Source organism: Leptonychotes weddellii, chromosome 4 (assembly GCF_054177405.1).
Source record: "Leptonychotes weddellii isolate Sample4059 chromosome 4, ASM5417740v2, whole genome shotgun sequence".
Taxonomy (NCBI): domain Eukaryota; kingdom Metazoa; phylum Chordata; class Mammalia; order Carnivora; family Phocidae; genus Leptonychotes; species Leptonychotes weddellii.
In genome coordinates, this window is record NC_138372.1 from 132,484,516 (window position 1) to 132,508,383 (window position 23,868).

Sequence of the window (23,868 nt, forward strand, 5' to 3'; positions counted from 1 at the left end):
TTCCCTTAAGATCAGGAACACATCAAGGATGCCCACTCTTGCCACTATTGCTCAACAGAGTACTAGAAGTCCTAGCAACAGCAATCAGACAACAAAAAGAAATAAAAGGTATTCAAATTGGTAAAGAAGTCAAACTCTCTCTTTTCACAGATGACATGATACTTCATGTGGAAAACCCAAAAGACTCCACCCCCAAGTTACTAGAACTCATACAGCAATTCAGTAATGTGGCAGGATACAAAATCAATGCACAGAAATCGGTTGCTTCAATGCAACCGATGAATGGATAAAGAAGATGTGGTCCATATATACAATGGAATATTACTCAGCCATCAGAAGGGATGAATACCCAACTTTTACATCAACATGGACGGGACTGGAGGATATTATGCTGAGTGAAATAAGTCAAGCAGAGAAAGTCAATTATCATATGGTTTCACTTATTTGTGGAACATAAGGAATAGCATGGAGGACATTAGGAGAAGGAAGGGAAAAATGAAGGGGGGAATCAGAGGGAGAGATGAACCATGAGAGACTACGGACTCTGAGAAACAAACTGAGGGTTTTAGAGGGGAGGCGGGTGAGGGGATGGGTTAGCCTGGTGATGGGTATTAAGGCGGGCACGTATTGCATGGAGCACTGGGTGTTATATGCAAACAGTGAATCATGGATCACTACACCAAAAACTACTGATGTATTGTATGGTGACTAACATAACATAATAAAATAAAATTTAAAAAATTAAAAAAAAAATACCCACCATTTATTTCTAAAGAAACTGAAAAGCGTTTTCTCAAATTATATAAAAATGCAAGTGGCTGGGGCCCCTGGGTGGCTCAGTCAGTTAAGCGTCTGCTGGCTCAGGTCATGATCCCAGGGTCATGGGATCGAGCCCTGCATCAGGCTCCCTGCTCAGTGGGGAGCCTGTCATTTGCTCCCCCCTGCTTTCGCTCTCTCTCTCCCTCTCAAAAAAAAAAAAAAGAAAGAAAGAAAGAAAGAAAGAAAGAAAGAAAGAAAGAAAGAAAGAAAATGCAAGTGTTTAAGGATATGCAAGCTCTCTTGAAGAACAACATGAGAGAATTTGTTCCATTAGATAGCAAGACTTATTATAAAGTTATTATAATTTAGAAATGTGATGTTGGTAAAAGTTTAACAAATAGACCAATGGAATAAAATAGAAAGTCTAGAATTAGATCCACAAGTATATGGACACTTACTTTATGACAACACAACAATGCAATTTAGAGGTAAAAGGATAATCTTTTCAATAAATGAATCAGTTGGGTATTCTTATGGGAAAAAAGAAACTTCACTCCTCCTTCCTGCCATGCATGAAAATCAATTTCCAATAAATAAAGACAAACAATGACTTTTTGGTATATGATATAGGAGAATACCTTCATTAGATTGAACTAAGGAAATATATTTTAAGCAACACATATACCACAAGGAAAGACAAATCACCACCAAGGGAAAATCTTTGAATTGGATTACATTAATACTAGGAATTTTTTCATCAAAAGATAACATTAAGAAAGTGAAAAGGCAAACTATAGATTAGGATAAAATGTTTGCTAAAATATATATAGCAAAAGGCTTATGTCAAGAATATATAAAATGCTCTAAGAGCTCTTTACAGCCTGAAAGAAAAATGGGCAAGAGCCTTTGACAGACACTTCACAAAGAGAGTATCTAAATAAGGAAACATACTTAAGAGTCCTTTAGTAATCAGGAAAATACAAATTAAAGCCCCAATGATATACTACTATATAATTACTAGAATGCCTAAAAAAAAGTGCCATTACCAATATTTGCAATATATGGAGCAATGAGAATTCTTATACATGCTGATATGAATATGATTTGACAAAACATGCTGGCATTACATACAAGAGTTAAACATACATCAAACCCATGAGGCTACAATCCCACTCCTAGGGTATGTACCCAATAGTAATGTATGCATAGCCACATTATTCAAAATAGCCGAAGAACCCAAAGGTCCACCAACAGAAGAATGGATAAATGAACTGTGATGTATTCATTCAATGAAATAATATATACCAATAAAAATGACCAATCTACAGTTACAATGAAACAATATGGACAGCCTTCACAAACACAATGAGTAAAAAAGTCAGACACAAAAATTGCATACTGTGTGTCTTAATCCACTCAGGCTGCTGTAAGAGAGTATCATAGACTGGACAGCTTGTACAACAAACATTTATTTCTCACAGTTCTGGAGTCTGGGAAGGTGCTAGAACATTCAGCGTCCGGTGAGGGCCCTCTTCCTGGTTCACACAAATCAACCTTCTTGTCTATTCACATGGGGGGGGGGGGGCACGGCAGGCAGCTCCCCAAGGTCTCTTTTATAAAGGCACTAATCCCATCATGAGGACTCCACCCTCATGACCTCATAACCTCCCATAGGCCCCACCTTCTAACACCATCACATTGGAGGTGTTAGGTGTCAACAGATGAATCTGGGGGGAACACAAACATTCAGTCTATAGCACTGTGTAAATCAATTATACAAAGTTCAAAAGGAAGAAAAACTATAGTATGAAAAGGAAATGGAAGAAGGAAACAGGTAAGAAATGGAAGCGTCCAGGAAGAGGCTCTCTTGGGGGTTGGCAACAGTCTCTTTCTTGACCCAAGCAGTGATTACACAAACATTCCACTGGCAATTCCAGGGTATGAGCTGCACATACACGTCTGTGCCCCTTTCTTAAGTGTGCTTACTTCACATAAAAAGAAATTGAAATTTTGAAATAATATCCATAAAATTTTATTTCTAGGAATTTTATTTTCTAGCTATAATGCATAAAAAAAGTTAGGTTCAAGCACCATTTATGAAAACAAAAGACTGAAAAACAGCTTAAGTGCTCATCAGTAGATGACTGGCTCAATAAATTATAACACACCCAGGAACACTATGGAAACTTTAAAAAAAATAAGGCGTCTCTATGTGTACTAATATGGGACAATCTCCAACATATATTCAAGCAAATCTTAAGCAGGAAATATGGAAGAGTGCAGAGATGTTATCATTTCATTGTGTGTAAAACTAAGGTAGAGCATACATGTATATGTGTTTATATATGCATATAATATTTCTAGAAGAATGAGTAAAATATAAAACCCAGTAACAGGGGTTGTCTCTGAAATGGGGAATTGGAACACCAGTGGTCGTGGATGGGAAAGAAACTTTCTTTTCAGTGTAACTATTGGGATCATGTTTTAATCACATATATGTTACCTTTTCAAAAGAATAAATTAAAAGGTGATGCATACTTACATACATATATATATGTAATAAGTTGAAATAATTTGATGAACCCAGTTCCTAATTGTTGCATTTGGACATTGTATATATAGTAATGCCCTTTCTTTTGGGAACTGACATGGCCTAGAGTAGAGGCAGGGAAACAAGTACCCATGAGGCCAAAAGACAAGGGGCAAAGCAGAGACAGGTTCAAGAAGCCAGGGCAGGGGCACCTGGGTGGCTCAGTCATTAAGCGGTCTGCCTTCTGCTCAGGTCATGATCCCAAGGTCCTGGGATCGAGCCCCGCATCAGACTCCCTGCTCAGCGGGAAACCTGCTTCTCCCTCTCCCACTCCCCCTGGTTGTGTTCCCTCTCTCTCTGTCAAATAAATAAATAAAATCTTTAAAAAAAGAAGAAGAAGAAGAAGCCAGGGCAAGTGTAGAAGGCACAGTCTGAACAGGGCCAGTGGCAGGGGTGATAAAGCCAAAGAAGAAGCCAAGATGTCCAAGTCACAGACACTAGACAGAAGCAAAGGCATAAGATGCAATAGACCTGCAGAAGGAAGACTGCCCAGGAGGGGAAAATCCTTTTGATAGTCACTGCTTGCTCTCAAGGGCCTGGTATTGCTGGCAAGGATGAGAAGATACCATGCTCTTTACTTATGTACCCATTTATTTGTATTGATCCAAAAATATGATCAGCCCCAGAATGAAATCTTTCCTCCACAATACCTGTTTATAGTACTGTACACACAGTGGTCTTAAAAAGGAGCTGTTGATTCACCCCATTTCCTAAAACATAAAAACACTTTCTTCCAAGTGGTTTAGCAGGTTTTCATATTGTCAGCCTGGCAGTGAACCTAGGCCACTGGCTGATGGGTAAATGAGGACATAAAAAGATACTAGCCTTTGATTTTCTTTGCTTTGTGTCCCTCATCTGGACATTCCATATTTCAATCGCATATTCCACACTATTTCTGTTAAACAGATTCATCCTGTTAACAACCATCATGTCAACATTTTACCTTTAAAATCTGTTGAAGGGATGTGGCTTTTGAAGAAAATATTCCGGGGTATCAGATGTCATACTAAGTGCTCGGTTGTATCAATCCCCAGGACCCTACAGACCCCCATGAGGACAGAAAAGCGTGTAAGGGAAGCAAACTGAACAGAGGGACAGTACCAAGGCCACAATACAAAGGAGATCCACTTTCCAAGTCATCTTCTGGCCAACAGGGTCCTTTTGCCATTTAACACATCTAGCTTCTGTATTGTGATGCCAAGTTTAGTCTTGGTGCAGTTTTCATAAATCACGTCCAAAATATGATTTGGGGGAAAAAATGCACCTTCTTATGAGCCCACTGTGTACTTGAAAGACCCAGTGCACAAATCATTTGCACCTGTACCATTTCCATCCAGTTCTAAGCTAATTTTTAAAAGGCTCTGAAAGCCTGCCAACAGCACATGTGCACAGAAGATAAAATGTAATAGCAATTAATCCAATCATCTCTGATTTAACGTTAATTTAACCCAGTGGATTATGCCTTGTTTTGTGTGCAACTGTGTTGATCCTGCTACATTTCAGAGAGCCCCCAAATCAATCAAGTCACAATCCCTAATTGCAGTCAAAATGGGGAATTCCACTCAGCAGGGCCCTTCTCTGGAGTATCTATTCCTCCCAAGGAAGAAAGGGAAGGCAAAGAAAGAGGCGTCTCTAATAGCAGGCTGCTAACATCACAGCTGATGGTGTCAGGACTAGCTCTGAAGAGTGGCCTCGTGTTTGCTGGCATATTCAATTGCACTGGGGCTTCTTGCCAGAATGAACAGGAAAGGGCCATCAGAGAAAAGCCAATAGAAAAGTATAGTTGCTGTTTAAACTAGAAACAAACAACAACATAAAAAAATCTGGGGGTACAATGCCTTCCTTTCTCCTTATTTGCAATATTGATTGAATGACTAGAGCAGTTAAAGACCTTTATTAGGATAGCTGTGATGGAAATCTAATACCATGCTACCCCCCTGAGTCTGATTTAACGGGTTACAGTGTAGATCTACATTCTTGGAACCAAGGCTAATGGGGGGAACATTTGAATTACCATGCACAAGGAACAGAGAAATTTTCAGGTTGCTAATTCCTTCTGTTTGGGTTTTATTGAGAATTGAAATAATGCAAAGTGTTGCCTGGGCTCAGGGGCGGCCCCAGAAGTTCAATTGTAGTTCAGCTTTAGTTAAGGATTAGTTAATAGATACTTCACATAAAGTGCTACCATGTTCTTTTTCATAATTTTTCTCTCCCCTCCTCCCTTCCTTTGCAGCTGAGAATAATTAACTGTTCTTTTGTGAGTGTCATTTGTTCTCAAGGAATTAAATGCCACCTTATTTCCCAGAACAAGAATTCAACTGTCATAATTATAGCTTCATTTCAGAAGCAAAAAAAAAAAAAAATCATAATTTATTACAGATTGTTCAGCATGTGAGATAGGTTTAAATGTCATTGGAAGTAAATTGTGGCATGTCATGAAGGGGTTTTAGCCACCACTGTAATTGATTTATAATTTCACATTTAAAATGAACAACATTCACCCATTGTTCTTGTATTATATAACTCTGACAGCAATCCTTTGAGAATGAAGCATTCAACTTGGTCAATACACAATAATAATAATAACAATAACAATGATATGCCAATTTTAAAGATAAGTAGTGAAATTAGCATAAGCACTAAGAACATATGTGTTAAAAATGGAAGCTCAATCTCTATAATATAAGGTAAAAATCTATTCTAGAAGGAATGCATTTTGATATTAGCATTGAACTCCATAAAATTAAATGACTCTCAGGGGTTTTAATGAAACTCATAAAATTAAGGACCATCAGAATTAAGGTTTAAACTGTTCTTTACCCAGAGTTATAAAGAAAGATACAATAATTGGAGAAGGTGGAGATGAATTTTTCCATTTCTAATTTCAAGCAGATTTAGAATCAATTCCACTTCGAATGGTAACTTATTAGGTTAGCAGTGTGACCCTAAGCTCCCAGGATTACATAGTGACCATAGGCGGTATGGTGGAAGGATTACGTAAATACTCAACAGACCGCTAAGTGCCTACACATCTATTTTATGCAAGATGAAGTGAGTCCTATGATGGTTCTCATTCTTCAAAATCACATCCATGGGTTTTCATCACTTGGATTTGGGTATAGAAACAAACACAAACTCACACGATGACAGGGACAAACTGTGCTGTTGGGAACCAAACTGCATGAGTCATGCTTTAGGCAAAATCAGAATCTTCCCAACCTACCCCCCATTCTGCAACCTATAGCCTTTTCCTTTCTGGGAAAGCCAGGACTTTATTCATTGTTTTTAAAAAGTCAATATGATAGTCTAGATACAGAAAAGCTTTTGAAAGGCAAGGCATGGTAGGCTAAATAATGGCATCCCAAGTTCCCCGCGTCCCAATCCCCAGAACCTGTGAATGTTGCATTATACGGCAAAGGGACTTTGCAGATGGGGTTAATTTAAGAATTTTTGAGATAGGGAGATGATCCTGGATTATCTGGGCAGGCCCTAAATGTAATCTCAAATGTCTTTACAATAGGCAGGTAGAGGAAGTCTTGACTACAGTAGAGGAGAAGACCATGTGATCACAGAAGCAGTCAGGAGCCAAGGAATGTCGGCAGCCTCTAGAATTGGAAGAAGAAAGACATAGAGTCTCCCGTGGAGCCTCCAGAAAGGACCTCCAGAAAGGCTGACACCTTGACATTAGCCCCATAAGACTCATTTTCAGAAGTACAAGAGAACATATTTGTGCTGTATTAAGCCACAAAGTTTCTGATAATCTGTTACAGCGGCAACAGGAAACACACACAAGTTTGATCCACTACAAAGTCCATCCCAAGATTAAGTTATCTTTGTACTGAGGACAAACCAAGGGTCTGACCCCCACTCTGGCTTGGCATCGAGGCTGCCAGCTTCATCAGGACCTGGACTCCTCCTTTGCTGGCACTTAGGCAGTTCCTACAGCTGTCCTCTTTAGGGAACAGTAATCCAACAATTCGACAATATTGCCGATTTTTTTTAACATTGAGCTTGATTTAAAAGTCACGTTTTGAGGAGTTGAATAAATGTAGTGCTTTAAAATGAACTGTGATATTATTTATGGCTTATAGAAGAGAGATTGCATTTATTTGAAAACATTAATTTATTAAGAGGTTTCTGAAATATATAGCTTGTGACTTTTCCAAACAGCATTCTCTTGATCAGGTAAAATGATTGCTTTGTAGTTGCCACTTACCATTCAATAAATGTTTGCAGGATGTCAAGGATTTACAGTGCAAATTTTAGACCCAGTTTTTGAAATAGTTATTTATTTGGTCTGCCATAATGAGAGGAAGAAGAAATAAGATACTTTAGATAAACTATGGGAATGATACATAAAACGGTTTTATCTGGGGTCTCCGGACAGTAATTTTTTATTACAAATGTGTTAAGAGAATCTTTTGTTCCTCTCTCTTTGATCCTCCACCAGGGGACACCTTCCAAGTTTTTCTCTAACAGTTTCCATCTTTCCCTGCCCTATCACTGGACTCGGGATGGCCACCACTGGACCTAAGTCATTAAAAATCTAGAAAAACTCAGTATCAGGGGTAAAAAGCAGACTCGGTCTAGCCACATTAACCGCACTGAAAGGTGAGCCTCAGGATCATCTTTCTAGCATCAGCCTATTATCCATTAATTCACTCAACAAACACCTTCATTTTATGCTGTGCAATGTCACTGAGACAGACAGAGGGTAGAACCAAGAAATCCTACCCAATACTACATAACTCTATTAGGTAATGACTGTCATTTACTGTGCACTTCCTATATGCCAGGGATGCTGGTAAATCACATTACATAACTTAACAAATATGTCCTGTGAGATAGTTATTATTACCGCCTACTTACAAATGAGGTAGTTGAGACTCAGGAGATGAGAAATTCACCCAAGTTTTGAAAAGTAGTAGTTCAGTGGCAATACTTTAGTTCAAATTCTAACTATACAAAACTCGGGGTCCTAACTTCCTTGATAGAATAAAACAATTTAGTTGCCAGAGGAAGAAGAGGAAAGGGCGTGGCACGAGAGCATGGACAACATCCTCTCAGTGATAGGGAAGACTGTGTGAGAGTAGAAGGACTTAACCGAGCCTGTGAGGACTGAGACGGAACTGAATTTATGCCGATGGTCCAGGGGGTCATCGCAGGCAGAAGGAACGACCACAGCAAAGACACTAAAGTGGGAATGCATGGAACACATGGAGGGGAAGGCTCAGGGTGGCCAGATGTGCAGGTCAGCCCCAGGAGCATCACTTGGTGCCAGATCGCAGCGATTGCTATGGCAGAAGAAGTGGAGAGCTAGCTTCAAGCAACTGGTCAAGATTAGCTGGGGAAACGGGACATACCTCTGTTGACCAGAGTTCTGCTGCAAGCAACCGATTAACATATTCAAGCTAATATCAGGCATTAAATATTGGACGGGGAAAATCCTAGGGGCTTTTAAATAATTAGTATCACACAAACTGCAACATAATTGATGTCAATAAAGAGTGATACTCCAAATAAGTCTTCTGTTATTTCTGGAGCATACCACCTCTGCTCTTGATTCCAAAGAAAACAGGTGGTGTGCTTTGGCCAGGAGCCAGGGTTGTGAGTCAGAAAACACCAACATCCCTGCCCTCCAGGAGTTACAGGACTACAGGGGAATGTGATAGGCTACATTGTTGCTCACAATATTTGCTGCCCCTCCTTCCCATCGGAATATAATATATCTCCACTTAGGACTACTTTGGCTACAGGTAGAAACAGTGTTTCTAGGCAGAAGCATTAAAGCCAAGTGATCACACTTACATGTGGAATCTTAAACAAACAAACAAACAAAAATGAACTGAGACACAGGAAACAGAATACTGGTGGTTGCCCCAGGGGCAAGGGTTAGGGGAGAGGCAGCAAAATGGGTAAAGGTGGCCAAAAGACACAGACTTCCTAGTTATAAAATAAATAAGCCCTGGAGATGTAATATACAGCATGATGACTATAGATAATAATTCTGTATTGTATATTTGAAAGTTCTCATCACAAGAAAAAAATGTTTAACTGTGTGTGGTTTTGTTTTGTTTCGCTTGACTTTGCTTTACATTTAGCGCTGAGTAAAACTGAGGCCTGACAACTGACTAATCAGCTGGGCTGAGCACACCAACTATCCTTCCCTCGTTCTCTCCTTTGCACCTGACCCTCAGTCCCCACACACTTTAAAGGTCTGTCGTCAAGGACCAGCGAAAGTGCTGCAAGGCAGTGAGTAAGCCACTCATTCACTCCGCGCACCGTCACTGAACACCTGCCCCGTGCAGGCTGCATGAGCACCAGAGACGCAGAGATGGAAAAAGAGTCCCCGAAGCTTCTCCACATCTAGTGAAAGCTCAGCCCAGAGCCACTCAATCCCAGTGGACTTACCTGGGTACTCTGGGCTAGCAAAGGGCACATGGCACATGAAAGAGAGAGATCTAGGGGACCCGGCCATGGGAGGATGGAGGAGTGGTTATCAGGAACTACTTCCTGGATGAAGTGAAATCTGAACTCGGAAGAAAAAGAGTTAACCAGACAAAGGGAGGTAGGAACCACCACTTGCAGAAGTGCAGAGCAGTTGGGCTTGGCTTACGGAGAGCTGCCCTGTCTGGACAGACAGTGAGACAGGAGGGTGGGGCAAAGAGAAGGGAAGATTGAGAAAGGCCTTATAAGCCACATGAAGAAGTCTGGATTTTATCCCATAGCCAGTCAGAAAGCTGGGCTGCGGCATGGTCAGACTTGCATTTTGAAAAGATTTCCCTGGCAGCTCCAAGAAGGATGTGAGAGGGGCTGGCGGCTCTTGGATCAGGGAAGTTAGGTAGAAAGCTCTTTCTATAATCCAGGTGAGAAACTGAGAGGCTCTGAACTGAGACAGGACCTGTTTGCTGCTCTGAAATATGAAGGAAATAGAGATTCTCAAAGACATTTAAGGAGGAAATTAGCTCATAACTGGTGAACTGCAAGGCCAGCAAGGAAGCACCCAAGCTTTTCTGTTCCACTCTGCCTCAGTGAAGAGCTCTGAATTTTTTACATTCATATTGTAGCTTTTGCAATTAAGTTCCAAACTCACAACTTGATTAGTTATAAAATTATTCTCCTACTCTTTTCCTCTTTCGAGGCCCCTTTCTCCATTCATACTTGTAAATATGTTCCTAACAAATGTGTTCATTCATTCATTCATTCATTCATCCCACAAATGTTTACTGACTACCCATTATGTAGAAGGCACTGTTCTAGGTGAGGGGCAGTTAGAAAAACAAAACAAAGTCCTTGCCTCATGGAACTGGCAGCCTACATCATAAATATATAAATACATAAATAATTACAAAACGCAGATCTCTTTGAACGAACAGTAACAGAATGCCAAATCAAGAATAGCAGCTGTACATGTATACTCATAGAAATGTCCTGGAAGGCTCACCCAAGAAATCAATCAGTTGAGATGTAGGCATTAATATATTTACATTTATTTTATATCAGTATCATTCTAGAAAAAAAGTTATTGGTACTTCTAGGCTGGTGCTATTACCCCAAAACACTAGCATTTAAAATACAAGGTCACATTCTCCAAAGAGCAAGCAAGGCCTCCAATTGAAGGGGCAGGAGTGGGAGGTTGGGAATAGGGAACTCTAGCCCTTTCCATCTCTGGGCTCACTGAGGCCATAAAGCCTCAGGGGATCTCTGCAAGGGGCTCACTGGAGCACTTACTTCGGTATTGACTGAGCATCTCAAACAGGTCTCGCAAGAGGTCACGGTGAGACTGGGTAAAGGTGATACACTTAGGGCTGAGTTCTGAAGTTAGACTGACTTGCACAACTGCGGCTCATTTTCCTGAAACAGAACCAAAATCCTTATTAATGCTTTCTTTTTAAAATGTTACCAGTTAAAGAGAAATTCAGTGAGTTCTGCCTTAGTCCTGAGTTCTCTTTGTTGATAGCTAGAAGATCGAAGTTCCAGATCGCTCACCCAACAGCGTCAGTGCCAGGCCTTTCTGCAGCAGCTTGTAGCTCCTGTCACCTAAAGGTAAAGAGTGTCGCTAGAGAGCTGAGCCCAGGTCCCACCGGGGGTCCCACTGGACTCACAGCTTTTCTGCAGATTGTGGAGTCTGCTGACAACTGGGCTCTGGCCACCAGCCCACAACCAGTAGGACAGTGACCACCCTCAGCCACCGGCCAACAAGGTTGGATTTAAACCATTGACCCATAGGTAAAAGGCCCTCTAATGATCTTGGCTCTTCCACACCACCGTTTCATCTGTCATCATTTCCCCAGGCCCAATAATTTGATAAAAAAGGATTTGATTAAGTACAAGATTTATGAGATTCCACACTGAGACAAATGGTAATTCAATAGAAGCCCGTTCTAGAAAGAGGGCTAGAGTATGAACAAAATTCTCTATTCCTTTATCTACATCTCTACATTCACACACACACACACACACACACACATGCATGTACACACATACCCACACATACCGTTTGGCAACTTGTCACTCAGAAAGACTAATGATAATTATTCACTTTGCACAGTTGGCAGATATAACAGGACACTACTTTGGCAGTGATCAAAAATCATCTTCCTTTATGGTTCCTAATCAAAAATTTATTTCCCATTGACTAACCCCAGGAAAAGGTTATCATCTACTTCAGTCTGTACTTATTTCACTACTAACAAGAGATCCTTTTCTCTCCCATCCTCAGCAATGCAGAATTACCATCATTCCCAAGACCTCTTTGGGTTCCTTGACCAGAAGAGGCATTTAGCTATGTCATCCATGATGTATTGCACATTTAATTGCACTATGCAGCTATTCAAAAAGCATTCAGAAGTAATCATTTAGCATTAATATCCCAGGGCAATCCAAGGTCACAGTACATTAAAAACTAATTCACAGTGGTTCAAGAATGCATTTTTCATATATGGAGTAACATAATTCTTTTATGATAAAAATGATAGTGGTGTTACAGAATGATGAGATACAAGATATTCTGAATATCCATCATTGGACCTACTGTACAAAGGGCAAAGTCAGACCTTTGTTCTTCTCATAACTCAACACACCACTAACCTGTATTAAACACTATTGACCATGTTAACCTTTTATATAACTGACCATGTTTTAAGGAGCAACAGCTCCTTATTTATTATCATAGACAATACAACCATTTAATACTTATTGTGATAATTTCACCCTCAAACTGTATTATCTTTTATTTTCTATGTCATTCTATAAGAAATTATAATATCCCCATGGGTAACTAAAGGTTTTTAAAATTACACACACACACAAGTGTGTGTGTGTGTAACCTATCAATTGTCTTCCAGGAATGCTGTGGGAGACGAAATCATTATAACTTGCATCAAACATCTATCATGCTGAAACAATAGTGTCCTGAGGCAAGAGGCCCTCCATACAACATAGAATGGGCAGGCTCCATCCTCCAGAGCCTATCATCTCTCACACCCCATACACCATTAGCAGTGCTGTATCACACTTTGCTGCCATTCAGCAGGCAACGTATCAGGAATTATTTCAGCGCTTCACAGGCAATATTGTCATTTGTGAATATGCTAAGCTCTGCAGCCAAAGATACCAGATTACATTACCAACCCAACATGGGTTGTTTTTTTTTTCCCCCTATTTCTTTATATTTCACCTCCCTAAATCCATCTTTCCAATCATTCCCTCTAGACTGGACAAAAGTCGTAAGTTTTGTCCTATTCAGAGGGTCATTCAAAAGGACCAACAAGTATTATCCTAACCTTGCAGTTAGGACACCATTCTAGAGATTGGGCATACCTATAATGGAGATAAGATATCAAATCACAAAGCTCAAATAAAGTGTAAGCTTTGGCCAGTGATAACAGAAAACTGGAACAGGTACTACAGGACTAATGGTCAAAGAACAATACAGATGTTCAAATGCTGAGTTCAGAAGCAATAACATCACTGGTCTCCACCTGTCCTTTCCGTCGGCCTCCAGGACAGCCGCGCTATAGTTCCTAGAACGTGTGTTCATGATTCACCCCCTCAGCTGCCTTTCTCCAGACCCCTGAGACATTCCTTTTCCAGCACTGAAAGGGAAAGGAAGAGCCCTAAGGATATGATGAAATAAGAGACATGAATGAGATCTGGGAAACCATCCCAAAGGTGAGCAATGGGATAGATCATTTAAACTATTAGAAACCTCTATTTTCAAACAATTTTTTAACACAAAAAGCCAACTTTGAGTAAATTAGGGAAACCAGTAGTTCTGACTGCATGTACTTTAAATAGGAAGGTCTCTACATCTGTATAACTATCAGCTTTCCTAGCTGCAGTCCATAAATCCACAGGCCAATGAAACCTGGGGGATTCCTCAAACACATAAACAAGGTGCTTGGGCCTCTTCCCCTCTTGGTGATGAAGACTGAAGCATTTCTCCCTCCCGTTCTTCCTTTTTTTCTTTCTCCCTTTTCTCTTCCTCTTACCTGATTCCTTACGAATGTACTTTGAGGACTAGAAGGATCATATCAAACTCAGAAAGGGAGAAGTCAGAAGAAATGTAATAAAATACAGTTAGTAACCCAAAAATTTCACAAAGGAGGCACTGCTACATTAGATCAGTCTCCACTGTTTCCAAGTAGCCGGCTTCTCCAACACAGGTCCTTGGGGTCAACTAGTAAGATTGACTGAAACACATAAATCCAACATTAGCACTGATTGGAGTCTGCATTTTAACATTTCTCATTTGAAGACTATCTTAAATGTGCATACCCTGACCCTTCCCACCCTCCTATCAACCCGCAGTCTTAGACAAATCTTATACAGAGTGTTAGCCATATACTGGCCTCCCTCATAAGCAGAGCAAGGGAAGCAGGACTTCCTAATAAAATAAGTTCCTTATAAAATGAAATAACTTCAATAATTCCTTCAGGCACATTTACTGTTATCCTCACCCCCTTCAATAGCATTATCAACATCAAAATCTCCATGTGTCTATATCCCTAGCAAATGATACAGAGAGAAGAAAGCTGGACAAAAGTTGTTAATGTCTGTCACTATCAAGCTTCCTGATAGTAGACAAGTCACTTCTTTTCACCATCTCTAAGATGAAAGTGTTGGATAAGCTAATTTCCCTTCTAGATTTAATTTTCTATAATTTTTTATTCTAATTTAAAACATTATCACTGGACAAAACCTACCCACTTGGACACAACTGATCATGGAAAAGTTGATTCAGACACTAGCATGTAAAAGCTAAGAGGGTAGTCTTACCTTAAATATGAAGGTACCTTAAATATGAAGAAACTGGCCTTCTAAACAGTTTAATTACTTGCCTGACCAAGGTCAGTAAGTTTATGAGCAGTGGGGTCAGCAATCAAATCCTGATAGGGTTGAACAGAGACTATGGGGTCAGATCTGGATTTTAATTTTGGTTTTACTACTTGCTGTGTGACCTCTGGCAAGTTGCTTAAGCTCTCTGAGCATTGATTATTACAAATGATAATAGTATGTTACATACATCTCAAGATTGTTATGACTTAACACAAGTGAATAATACCTAGTTAGTGCTTGACACATAGTAGGAGTGCAGAAGGGTTAGTTTCTTTTCTTAGCTACATCATGCTGCTCATGCTATGCCAAAGGGAAGGTAAGTATTATATCTAACTCTGAGTACTTGTTAGCAGCCATTGCTGTAGTGTCTGGTGGACTGGGATTTAATCTCTGTGTCCTACTGCCCTCTTCTGGATCTCAAACATCAGATCGGCTTTTGAATTCAGTTTATTGGTTCCTAATTGAGCAAACCCTGGACATGACTCTATAATGCCTACTCCAGAGATGCAATACAAGCAATTACTGGATGCAACAGGTGTACGTTTCCAGCAGAAAAGATAACATGATTACTAACTGCCGTAGTTGGTATGTCGAAGTTCTGGTGAAGTGGCTTAAAGCACACTTCCTTTCATGTGTGTGCTAGGTAGTCTAACTCTGACAGTTCCAAGTTAGTCACAAACACTGGCCGAATGTGTGGAGAAACAGATACAAGTAACCCACACAACACTTTGAGATGGACTTGGAAGGGAATCCTGACCTAATTAAGGTTAGTCATAGCTCCTAGACTAACTGTTCTAGGAAACATTGGTTTTAGTGCCTATTTCTGCAAGCTTTTAAACCTTTAATTATATTTATTCACACAAATACAATCCATCTGTTTCTAATTCACTTACATCTTTTGTAACAAACTGTTGTTTTATACCAAGTTGATGTCCAAAAAGCCAAAGACATCCTTATAAGTGGTTCAAATGTTTAGAAGTTTTTCTCAGGTAAACATGGTGAAATGTATCAAATGCATTATAAAATATTTGAGGTCCAAGTAGTAGGCATATCAAAGAATAATTTACAGAGATTTGAAATATTGGAGAGTAACACTCATTTCAGGCCAACACTAAGATTCAAATTTCTACCTAAAAATGAACCAAAAAGAAATAATCTGTTGTGCTACTTGATGGTTTACCACAGCTATAAGTATATGAGTAACCCAAATTTTATTTTTGAGAAAAATGCAGGAACAACTACGGTACCTTATACTTTTCACACTCAAGATTAATTTTTAAGTTTGCTGTACTCTATATCATTACAACTTTAGAAAAAAAATAATAACTCTTGACTTGGAATATGAATGGGTTAATGGGTTTGATGGATGGATGAATGGTTCAACAGAAGGGATATCCTTAGAATTTTTAAAATTCAGCATATTTTGGGGGTGCCTGGGTGGCTCAGTCGGTTAAGCATCTGCCTTCGCCTCAGGTCATAATCTCAGGGTTCTGAAATTGAGCCCCACATCGGGCTCTCTGCTAAGCAGGGAGCTTGCTTCTCCCCTCTCTCTGCCTGCCTCTCTGCCTACTTGTGATCTCTCTCTGTCAAATAAATAAATAAAATCTTTAAAAAATTTTTTTTCAGTATATTTTTTCCAATTGCCTCCATGATCTATGCATTCCAAACACAAATTATTTTTCTCTATTATTTCAAATATGTATTTTATGATCAATACCATCTAAATGGAGATATACATTGCTTTAAAAAGTAAGATATAGCAAAATATTAAGTCAAATTACATTTGAAATATGCTAAAGAGAAATTATAAACATTCTGAAAACAAATCCTTCTATAAAATGAAGAATGATTTTATGTGTCTAATCACAACCTTATTTATGTTTTATAAATCTCTGTTATCACACATTATATGTGTTTAAAGAGAATTTTGAATTCTGATGCCTCCAACTTTGCTTTTCTTTTTCAAAATTGCTTCGGCTATTTTGGGGCCTTCTGTGGTCCCCTACAAATTTTAGAATTATTTGTTCTAGCTCTGTGAAAAATGTTGGTGGTATTTTGAAAGGGAAAGCAAAACTGGAGGCATCACAATTCTGGACTTTGAGCTATATTTCGAAGTCGTAGTCATCAACACAGTATGGTACTGACACAAAATCAGACACACAGGTAAATGGAACAGAATAGAAAACCCAGAAATGGACCCACAACTCTATGGTCAACTAATCTTCAACAAAGCAGGAAAGATTATCCAATGGAAAAAAAAATAGTCTCTTCAACAAACAGTATTGGGGAAACTAGACAGCAGCATATGGAAGAATGAAACTGGACCACTTTCAGGGCACCTGGGTAGCTCAGTAGGTTAAGCATCTGCCTTCCACTCGGATCATGATCAGTCGGGCTCCTTGCTCAGTGGGGAGTCTGCTTCTCCCTTTCCCTCTGCCCCTCCCCCTGCTTATGCTCTCTCTCTCTCTCAAATAAAATCTTTAAAAAAAGAAAAGAAACTGGACCACTTTCTTACACCATACACAAAAATAAATTCAAAATGGATAAAAGACCTGAATGTGAGACAGGAAACCACCAAATCCTAGAGGAGAACTCAGCCAGCAACCTCTTTGACCTCGGCCATAACAACTTCTTCCTAGACATGTCATTTGAGACAAAGGAAACAGAAGCAAAGATGAACTACTGGGACCTCATCAAAATAAAAAGCTTCTGCACAGTGAAGGAAACAACCAACAAAACTAAAAGGCAGCCTACAAAATGGAAGAAGATATTTGGAAATGACATATCTGATAAAGGGTTAGTATCCAAAATTTATTAAAAACTTACTCAAAACCCAAAAAACCCCAAATAATCCAGTTAAGAAATGGGCAGAAGACATGAATAGGCATTCTTCCAAAGAAGACATACAAATGGCTATTAGACACATGAAAAGATGCTCAACATCACACTTCATTAGGGAAATACAAATCAAAACTACAATGAGATACCACCTCACACCAGTCAGAATGGCTAAAATTAGCAAGTCAGGAAACAACAGATGTTGGCGAGGACGTGGAAAAAGGGAAACCCTCTTACACTGTTGGTGGGAATGCAAACTGGTGCAGCCACTCTGGAAAACAGTATGGAGGTTCCTCAAAAAGTTAAAAATAGGGGCACCTGGGGGCACAGTCGGTTGAGTGGCCAACTCTTGGTTTTGGCTCAGGTGATCATCTCAGGGTTGTGAGATCAAGCCCCATGTGGGGCTCTGTGCTCAGCGGGGAGTCTGCTTAAGACTCTCTCTCCCTCTTCCCCTGCCTCTCTCCCTCCCTCCTGATTTCTCTCTCTCCCTCAAATAAATAATTTTTTTTTAAAAGTTAAAAATAGAACTACCCTACGACCCAGCAATTGCACCACCAGGTATCTACCCAAAGGATACAAAAATACTGATTCGAAGGGGCACATATATCCCAATGTTTATAGCAGCATCATCAACAATAGCCAAATTATGGAAAGAGCCCAAATGTCCATCAACTGATGAATGGATAAAGAAGATGTGGTATATATATACAATGGGATATTATTCAGACATAAAAAAAAAATGACATCTTGCCATTTGCAATGAAGTGAATGGAGCTAGAGTACTATGCTAAGCAACGTGAGTCAGTCAGAGAAAGACAAATACCATATGATTTCACTTATTTGCAGAATTTAAGAAACAAAACAGATGAACATAGGGAAAGGAAGAAAAAAAAGAGAGGGAGGCAAACCACAAGAGGCTATTAATGATAGAGAACAAACTGAGGGTTGCTGGAGGGGACATGGGTAAGGAATGGGCTAAATGGATGATGGGTATTAAGGAGGGCCCTTGTTGGGGTGCCTGGGTGGCTCAGTCGTTAAGCGTCTGCCTTCGGCTCAGGTCATGATCCCAGAGTCCTGGGATCGAGCCCCACATCGGGCTCTCTGCTCAGCGGGAAGCCTGTTTCTCCCTCTCCCACTCCCCCTGCTTGTGTTCCCTCTCTCGCTGTGTTGCTCTCTGTCAAATAAATAAATAAAATCTTTTTAAAAAAAAAGGAGGATGGGGCGCCTGGGTGGCTCAGTTGGTTAGGCGACTGCCTTCGGCTTAGGTCATAATCCTGGAGTCCTGGGATCGAGTCCCGCATCGGGCTCCCTGCTCGGCGGGGAGTCTGCTTCTCCCTCTGACCCTCCTCCCTCTCATGCTCTCTGTCTCTCATTCTCTCTCTCTCAAATAAATAAATAAAATCTTTAAAAAAAAATTTAAAAAATTAAAAAAAAAAAAGGAGGGCCCTTGTTGTGATGAGCACTAGGTGTTGTAAATAAGTGATGAATCACTAAATTCTACTCCTAAAACCAATACACTATATATCAACTAACTACAATTTAAATAAAAACTTGAAACATAAATAAATATATAAATATAAAAAATAAAGAGGACTTTGCAGAGCAGTATTATTAGAAAACACTAAGACCTGCCCTTGTTTAGACTTGACATTCATAGATGAGAATTAACATTTCCAACACCACGTAGGAAAGAAGGGATGGAGTAGAAGCCAATCTCAGGACTGCAAGACACTACACAACCACTATGTACCCTTCTGAAGTACATGCGTGCACACGCATGCACACACAGACACATGCATACAATTCATATACCCATCCAGCAAAAGCTAATGGCCTATAATCAAGACCCATATCAAAAACCATCTTCTTAACAAATCCCTAATATGCTCCAACAGAATGAATGACCCTTTTCTCTGTTACCAACCCACTTGTTCATTCTTCTCTCATTGCCTTTATTGCATTATAATTATTGTTTATATGGTAGTCACTTATCCAGACTATGAACTCAGCAAAAGTATGGGCTCTGTGTCTTATTCAGATTCTTATCCCAAGCACCTAACCCGATACCTAGAACATAGTAGATGCTCCAGTAAGTGTGGTTGCAAACAGGATAACGTGTTTGAAATTCTCCAGTTGTTTTGTCTGTGTGTTGGATGCTAAATATCTGAGGCAGCTGACTTCTAAAACACTTCTCCACCAGCAGACAACAGCCATGTCACAGTGAAGTCAGTGGAAATGGTGAGCTTTCAGTCACAGACGGCATTCTGCCACAGACTGGGCGACAACTTGGTGGGACCTGACACATGAAACAGATAATCTGGCTAGATAACCTTTTGGGTTCCTTCCAAACATGACCTCCTGTGATTCTAATGCAGGATGCTCCTTTCTCATCTGCTCACTTACCTTCTGACTACTTTGTGAGAACTGCCGAGGCAATGACACTGAATTTTTTAATCCCTGAGATGTTCTGAAATACTAGGGAAGCTAAAATGTACTTGTAAGGTAGCTCCTGGCCCTATCGCTCACCCAGAAAACTGGGTTAGACTGTCTCCTCTCTCCCTTGACATCTCCTAAATTCTAAGGTTGCTCATCATTTTTTCACTGACTTCGACTTAGACTCTCTTTCACACTTCCTGGCTGGGGCTCTTTCTCTCTCACTTAAACTGGCATTCTTTGGTCACACTGACTCTCCAACAAGTTTCACTTACAGCCGACACAGCACTACTACATATGAGGCACTGTGCTGGGCACTTCATATCTGTTATGTCATTCTACCTCTAAGAGGTGAATACACTGTGATTCCCACATTAAAGGATCCAGGAACTAAAACTGAGAAACATGCCCCATGCCTACCACTAAAAAGTAGGAGAGCTGCAATTCAAGCCCATGGCTCTCTTGCCCCACAGTGCATGCCCTTAACCACTAAGCCAGTGCTTCTCAAACTTTGTTGTGCACACAGATCATCTGTGGATCATGATTAAAAACAGATCTTGACTCAGTCGATCTGAACTGGGACCTAAAGTCCTACATTTCTAACAAGTTCCCAGGTGGATCTGCTGGCCCTCTGATGACTCTTTAGTAGCAAGGGATGATGCCATTTGCCCTTCCTAAATTCTTCCTTGCCTTCAGGCTTTGAAATACTAGTTCTTTTCGGTTCCCCAGCCTCCAGATTTGGCACACACCAAGGATATAACTTGAGGGCATGGTGGGTGGGTTAACCATTTCTGGTACATGCACTCCAGCCCATGCAACAGTTACTGACCACAGGGCTGACAAGCCCCATGACTGACCGCACAGAGCTGCCAGGCAAGCAGCTTCAATCCACTTAAGGAATGGAGAGAAAGTGTTAGGACTCTTTCTTCTCTGACCTGAACCCACCAGAATTTAACTGTAACATATCAAAAGCAAATAAATAAATAATGCATTGATCTATCTTACAATATAGCATCCATAAATAGCTATTTTTTAATGCACTTGATGCTAAAATGTAAGGTTTTGTTTTTTTTTAAGCTAAACAAGCATACCAACACTGAAGGAAGATCAGCACAAGTAAATTTAATGACTTAATGTTGCACGATATAAAATCATTCCACTTGAATAACTTTTAATTAATTATAGTGCATATATGCCAATTATGTCTAATTTATTAAGAGAAGTTCAGGAGCACTGGATCCTGATATATAATACTGGTTGCCATGACATCCAGGCTTTACAAGGACATCTTAAGGATCATGATGCTAGTGTCAGGTGATAAGTTTGACCTTCTGGGGGTTTAATGATAGATGATTATCCCATTGAAAACACCTCAGGCACAAGGTTGAAGCATAAAGGTTTTACATATATTCAGCTCCTTATTTTATTGGAGTTTGTGCATAAGCAACCATAAAGAAATTACATCACTTAAATATAAGATTGTTCGTGTACGTGAGGTTATACACACACGTATACTTAGACACTTACATATTCATATATTATATGCACATATGTACATTTAATTAACTATTTCATTCATCATTCTATTCAATTAAAGAATGAATCCTGGGGGAGGGCAGAACAGGTGAAGCACAGGGATTTTTGAGGCAGTAAAACTATTCTCTATGATACACTAATAGTGAATACATGACATTATGCGTTTGCCAAAATCCACAGAACTGTGCAAAACAAAGAGTGAAACTTAATATAAACCATAGACTTTAGCTAATAATGTACTGGTATCAGTGCAGTAATTGTAACAAATAGACCTCACTAATACAAAATGTTAATAATAAGGAAACTCTATTTGGGGGCGGAAGGTTGTGTGTGTGTGAATCTCTATACCACCTGATACCTGATCAATTTTTCTGTAAATTAAAAACTGTCCTAAAAAATAAAGTTTATTAGTTGAACACACACACACACACAAAGAACCACTAGAAATAAAGTTCATAAATTAAGGTGGCATAATTAAGAAATAAGTGTACTTCCAGGTAAGAAATTTAGACATGGTGAAGTAGAAAACATCCGTCTCATCTTTTCATCTATCACTCTTTGTCCCGTCTGTATTCCCCATACGCACATGCACGCACACACAGCATGCTCATGCAGCCCTGTGCTTGACCAGCACCTTCGTCCTCCTCACCAGGTCCTGACAGGAGTCCATCCATATTCCAGACCTCAGCTTACCCATCAAAACCTACCCAGCCTGTGCCCCACCTCCCCAGAACCGCTCTTCTCACAGAGATGACTGAACAGAAAGAAGTATTCGAACAGCATCGTAGAAAACTCCCACCAGAGAAGGCCATGGTCCTGTGGCTTGGCTTCGTCAAAGATGCATGCCTTCAGCAGGCTCCCAAGAATTAATTTTAATGGCATGAAAAGTGTCTTTCAAATTCCAAGAACAAACCTAGAGAGGGGATATTTTGGGGCATGTGAGCCATTTGATGGCTTCAAACCCACCACAACCACCTGAGGAGCTGTTCTCTCTGCCTTTCAGTTAAAAAAAAAAAAAAAAAGGAAGAAACATCTACTTTCTGTGCCAAGTCTCAAATATGTCAATGAAGATTATCACATGAAGAGAAGACAGCCACTGCACATATGTGTTCTTTCATTATGGCTGTCCTGCCTTCATCGTTGTCATTCCCCTGCTCATTTTCCAAACCTATCAGTGCTCCTAGAAACAGTTCTTTTTTTTTTTTTTTTTAAGATTTTATTTATTTATTCATGAGAGAGAGAGAGGCAGAGGGAGAGGCAGGCTCCCAAGGAGCAGGGAGCCCGATGCGGGACTCGATCCCAGGACCCTGAGATCATGACCTGAGCCGAAGGCAGACGCTTAACCATCTGAGCCACCCAGGCGCCCCGGAAACAGTTCTGGTTTTAGTCTCTGCCAGGATTGCTACTGGGGTTACTGGGATTGGAGAGACAGATGCAGGAGAAGGTTTGTAGCTGAAGAAGGAGAGAAAGAAGAAAAAGTAAAGAAGTTAAGTTGTAGCTCTTCATGAGTTAATGAATAGCTCAACATGCTTCCTGTAAGGTCATCTTATCCTTTAAAAAAAAAATCATTCTCTCAGATGTTTTCATTCCATTCACATTCCCTTTCCCTTGAGTCCCAGTTGACGGTCTCTGAGCTTTATAGGAAGCCTCGGTCCCAGGGTTGCACAGGACTACTCAAGGAGGTCTGCGAACTGCAATCCCTGAAAGAATGATCCTCTGTCTGCAATTATTGTTATAAATGTTCCTCTGGAACTCACTAGTGGCCGTATGGTCTTTAGTTTTATTTGAGAACATTCTTGGCTTGTTTTCTATTAAGGGCAAGGCAGGCAGAGAGCATAGTAAATGAAAAGATATTTCCAGCCGGGTTCTCAGTGAGATTTACTTTTCAGCAAATCAAGTACCCCTGGGAGTAAACTGCTCATCCTCTGAGATGTATTGCTATAGTTCCTATCATATCTGTCAATTCAGGAAAAGAGACAATTTGCTAAGTATCCTGTTTCCCTGGAAATTAATTCTTATGTGAACTGCTTCAACCACTTTGTCCTTTTGCCTCCTAGATCAAATATAGATTCTTGGCCTCCTCTTCAGAGCCACCCACCACTCCAGCTCCTCTTTCAGAGACTCTCTCGCCCTCTTGACAGGCTGCGCTGTGGCCAGCCCTTCAGCTGCTTTCTGGCTTTCCTGCCTGTGCGTATGACAGCCTCAGACTCAACCGCCTCACCATTAACTGAGTCCATCCTAGAAGATGACCCAAACTGATTAAACTAAAATGTTTATTCTTTCCTGGAACACCTCACCAACTCCTTCCTGTCTGCCTTAAGAGCAGGTAGACTGTTGTCCATTTTCTGTCCTTAGAATAGTCTTTGGTGGGC

General features: G+C 40.2%; 1 long non-coding RNA gene across 1 annotated transcript in view; it reads right to left on the reverse strand.

Moving 5' to 3' along the window:
* LOC115944782 (uncharacterized) overlaps positions 1-23,868 on the reverse strand; it is a 157,916-nt gene that overhangs the window by 12,054 nt on the left and 121,994 nt on the right. The window contains exon 4 of the long non-coding RNA XR_014144293.1: positions 11,081-11,203. This is a non-coding gene — a long non-coding RNA (uncharacterized LOC115944782). The remainder of the gene's footprint in view (positions 1-11,080; positions 11,204-23,868) is intronic.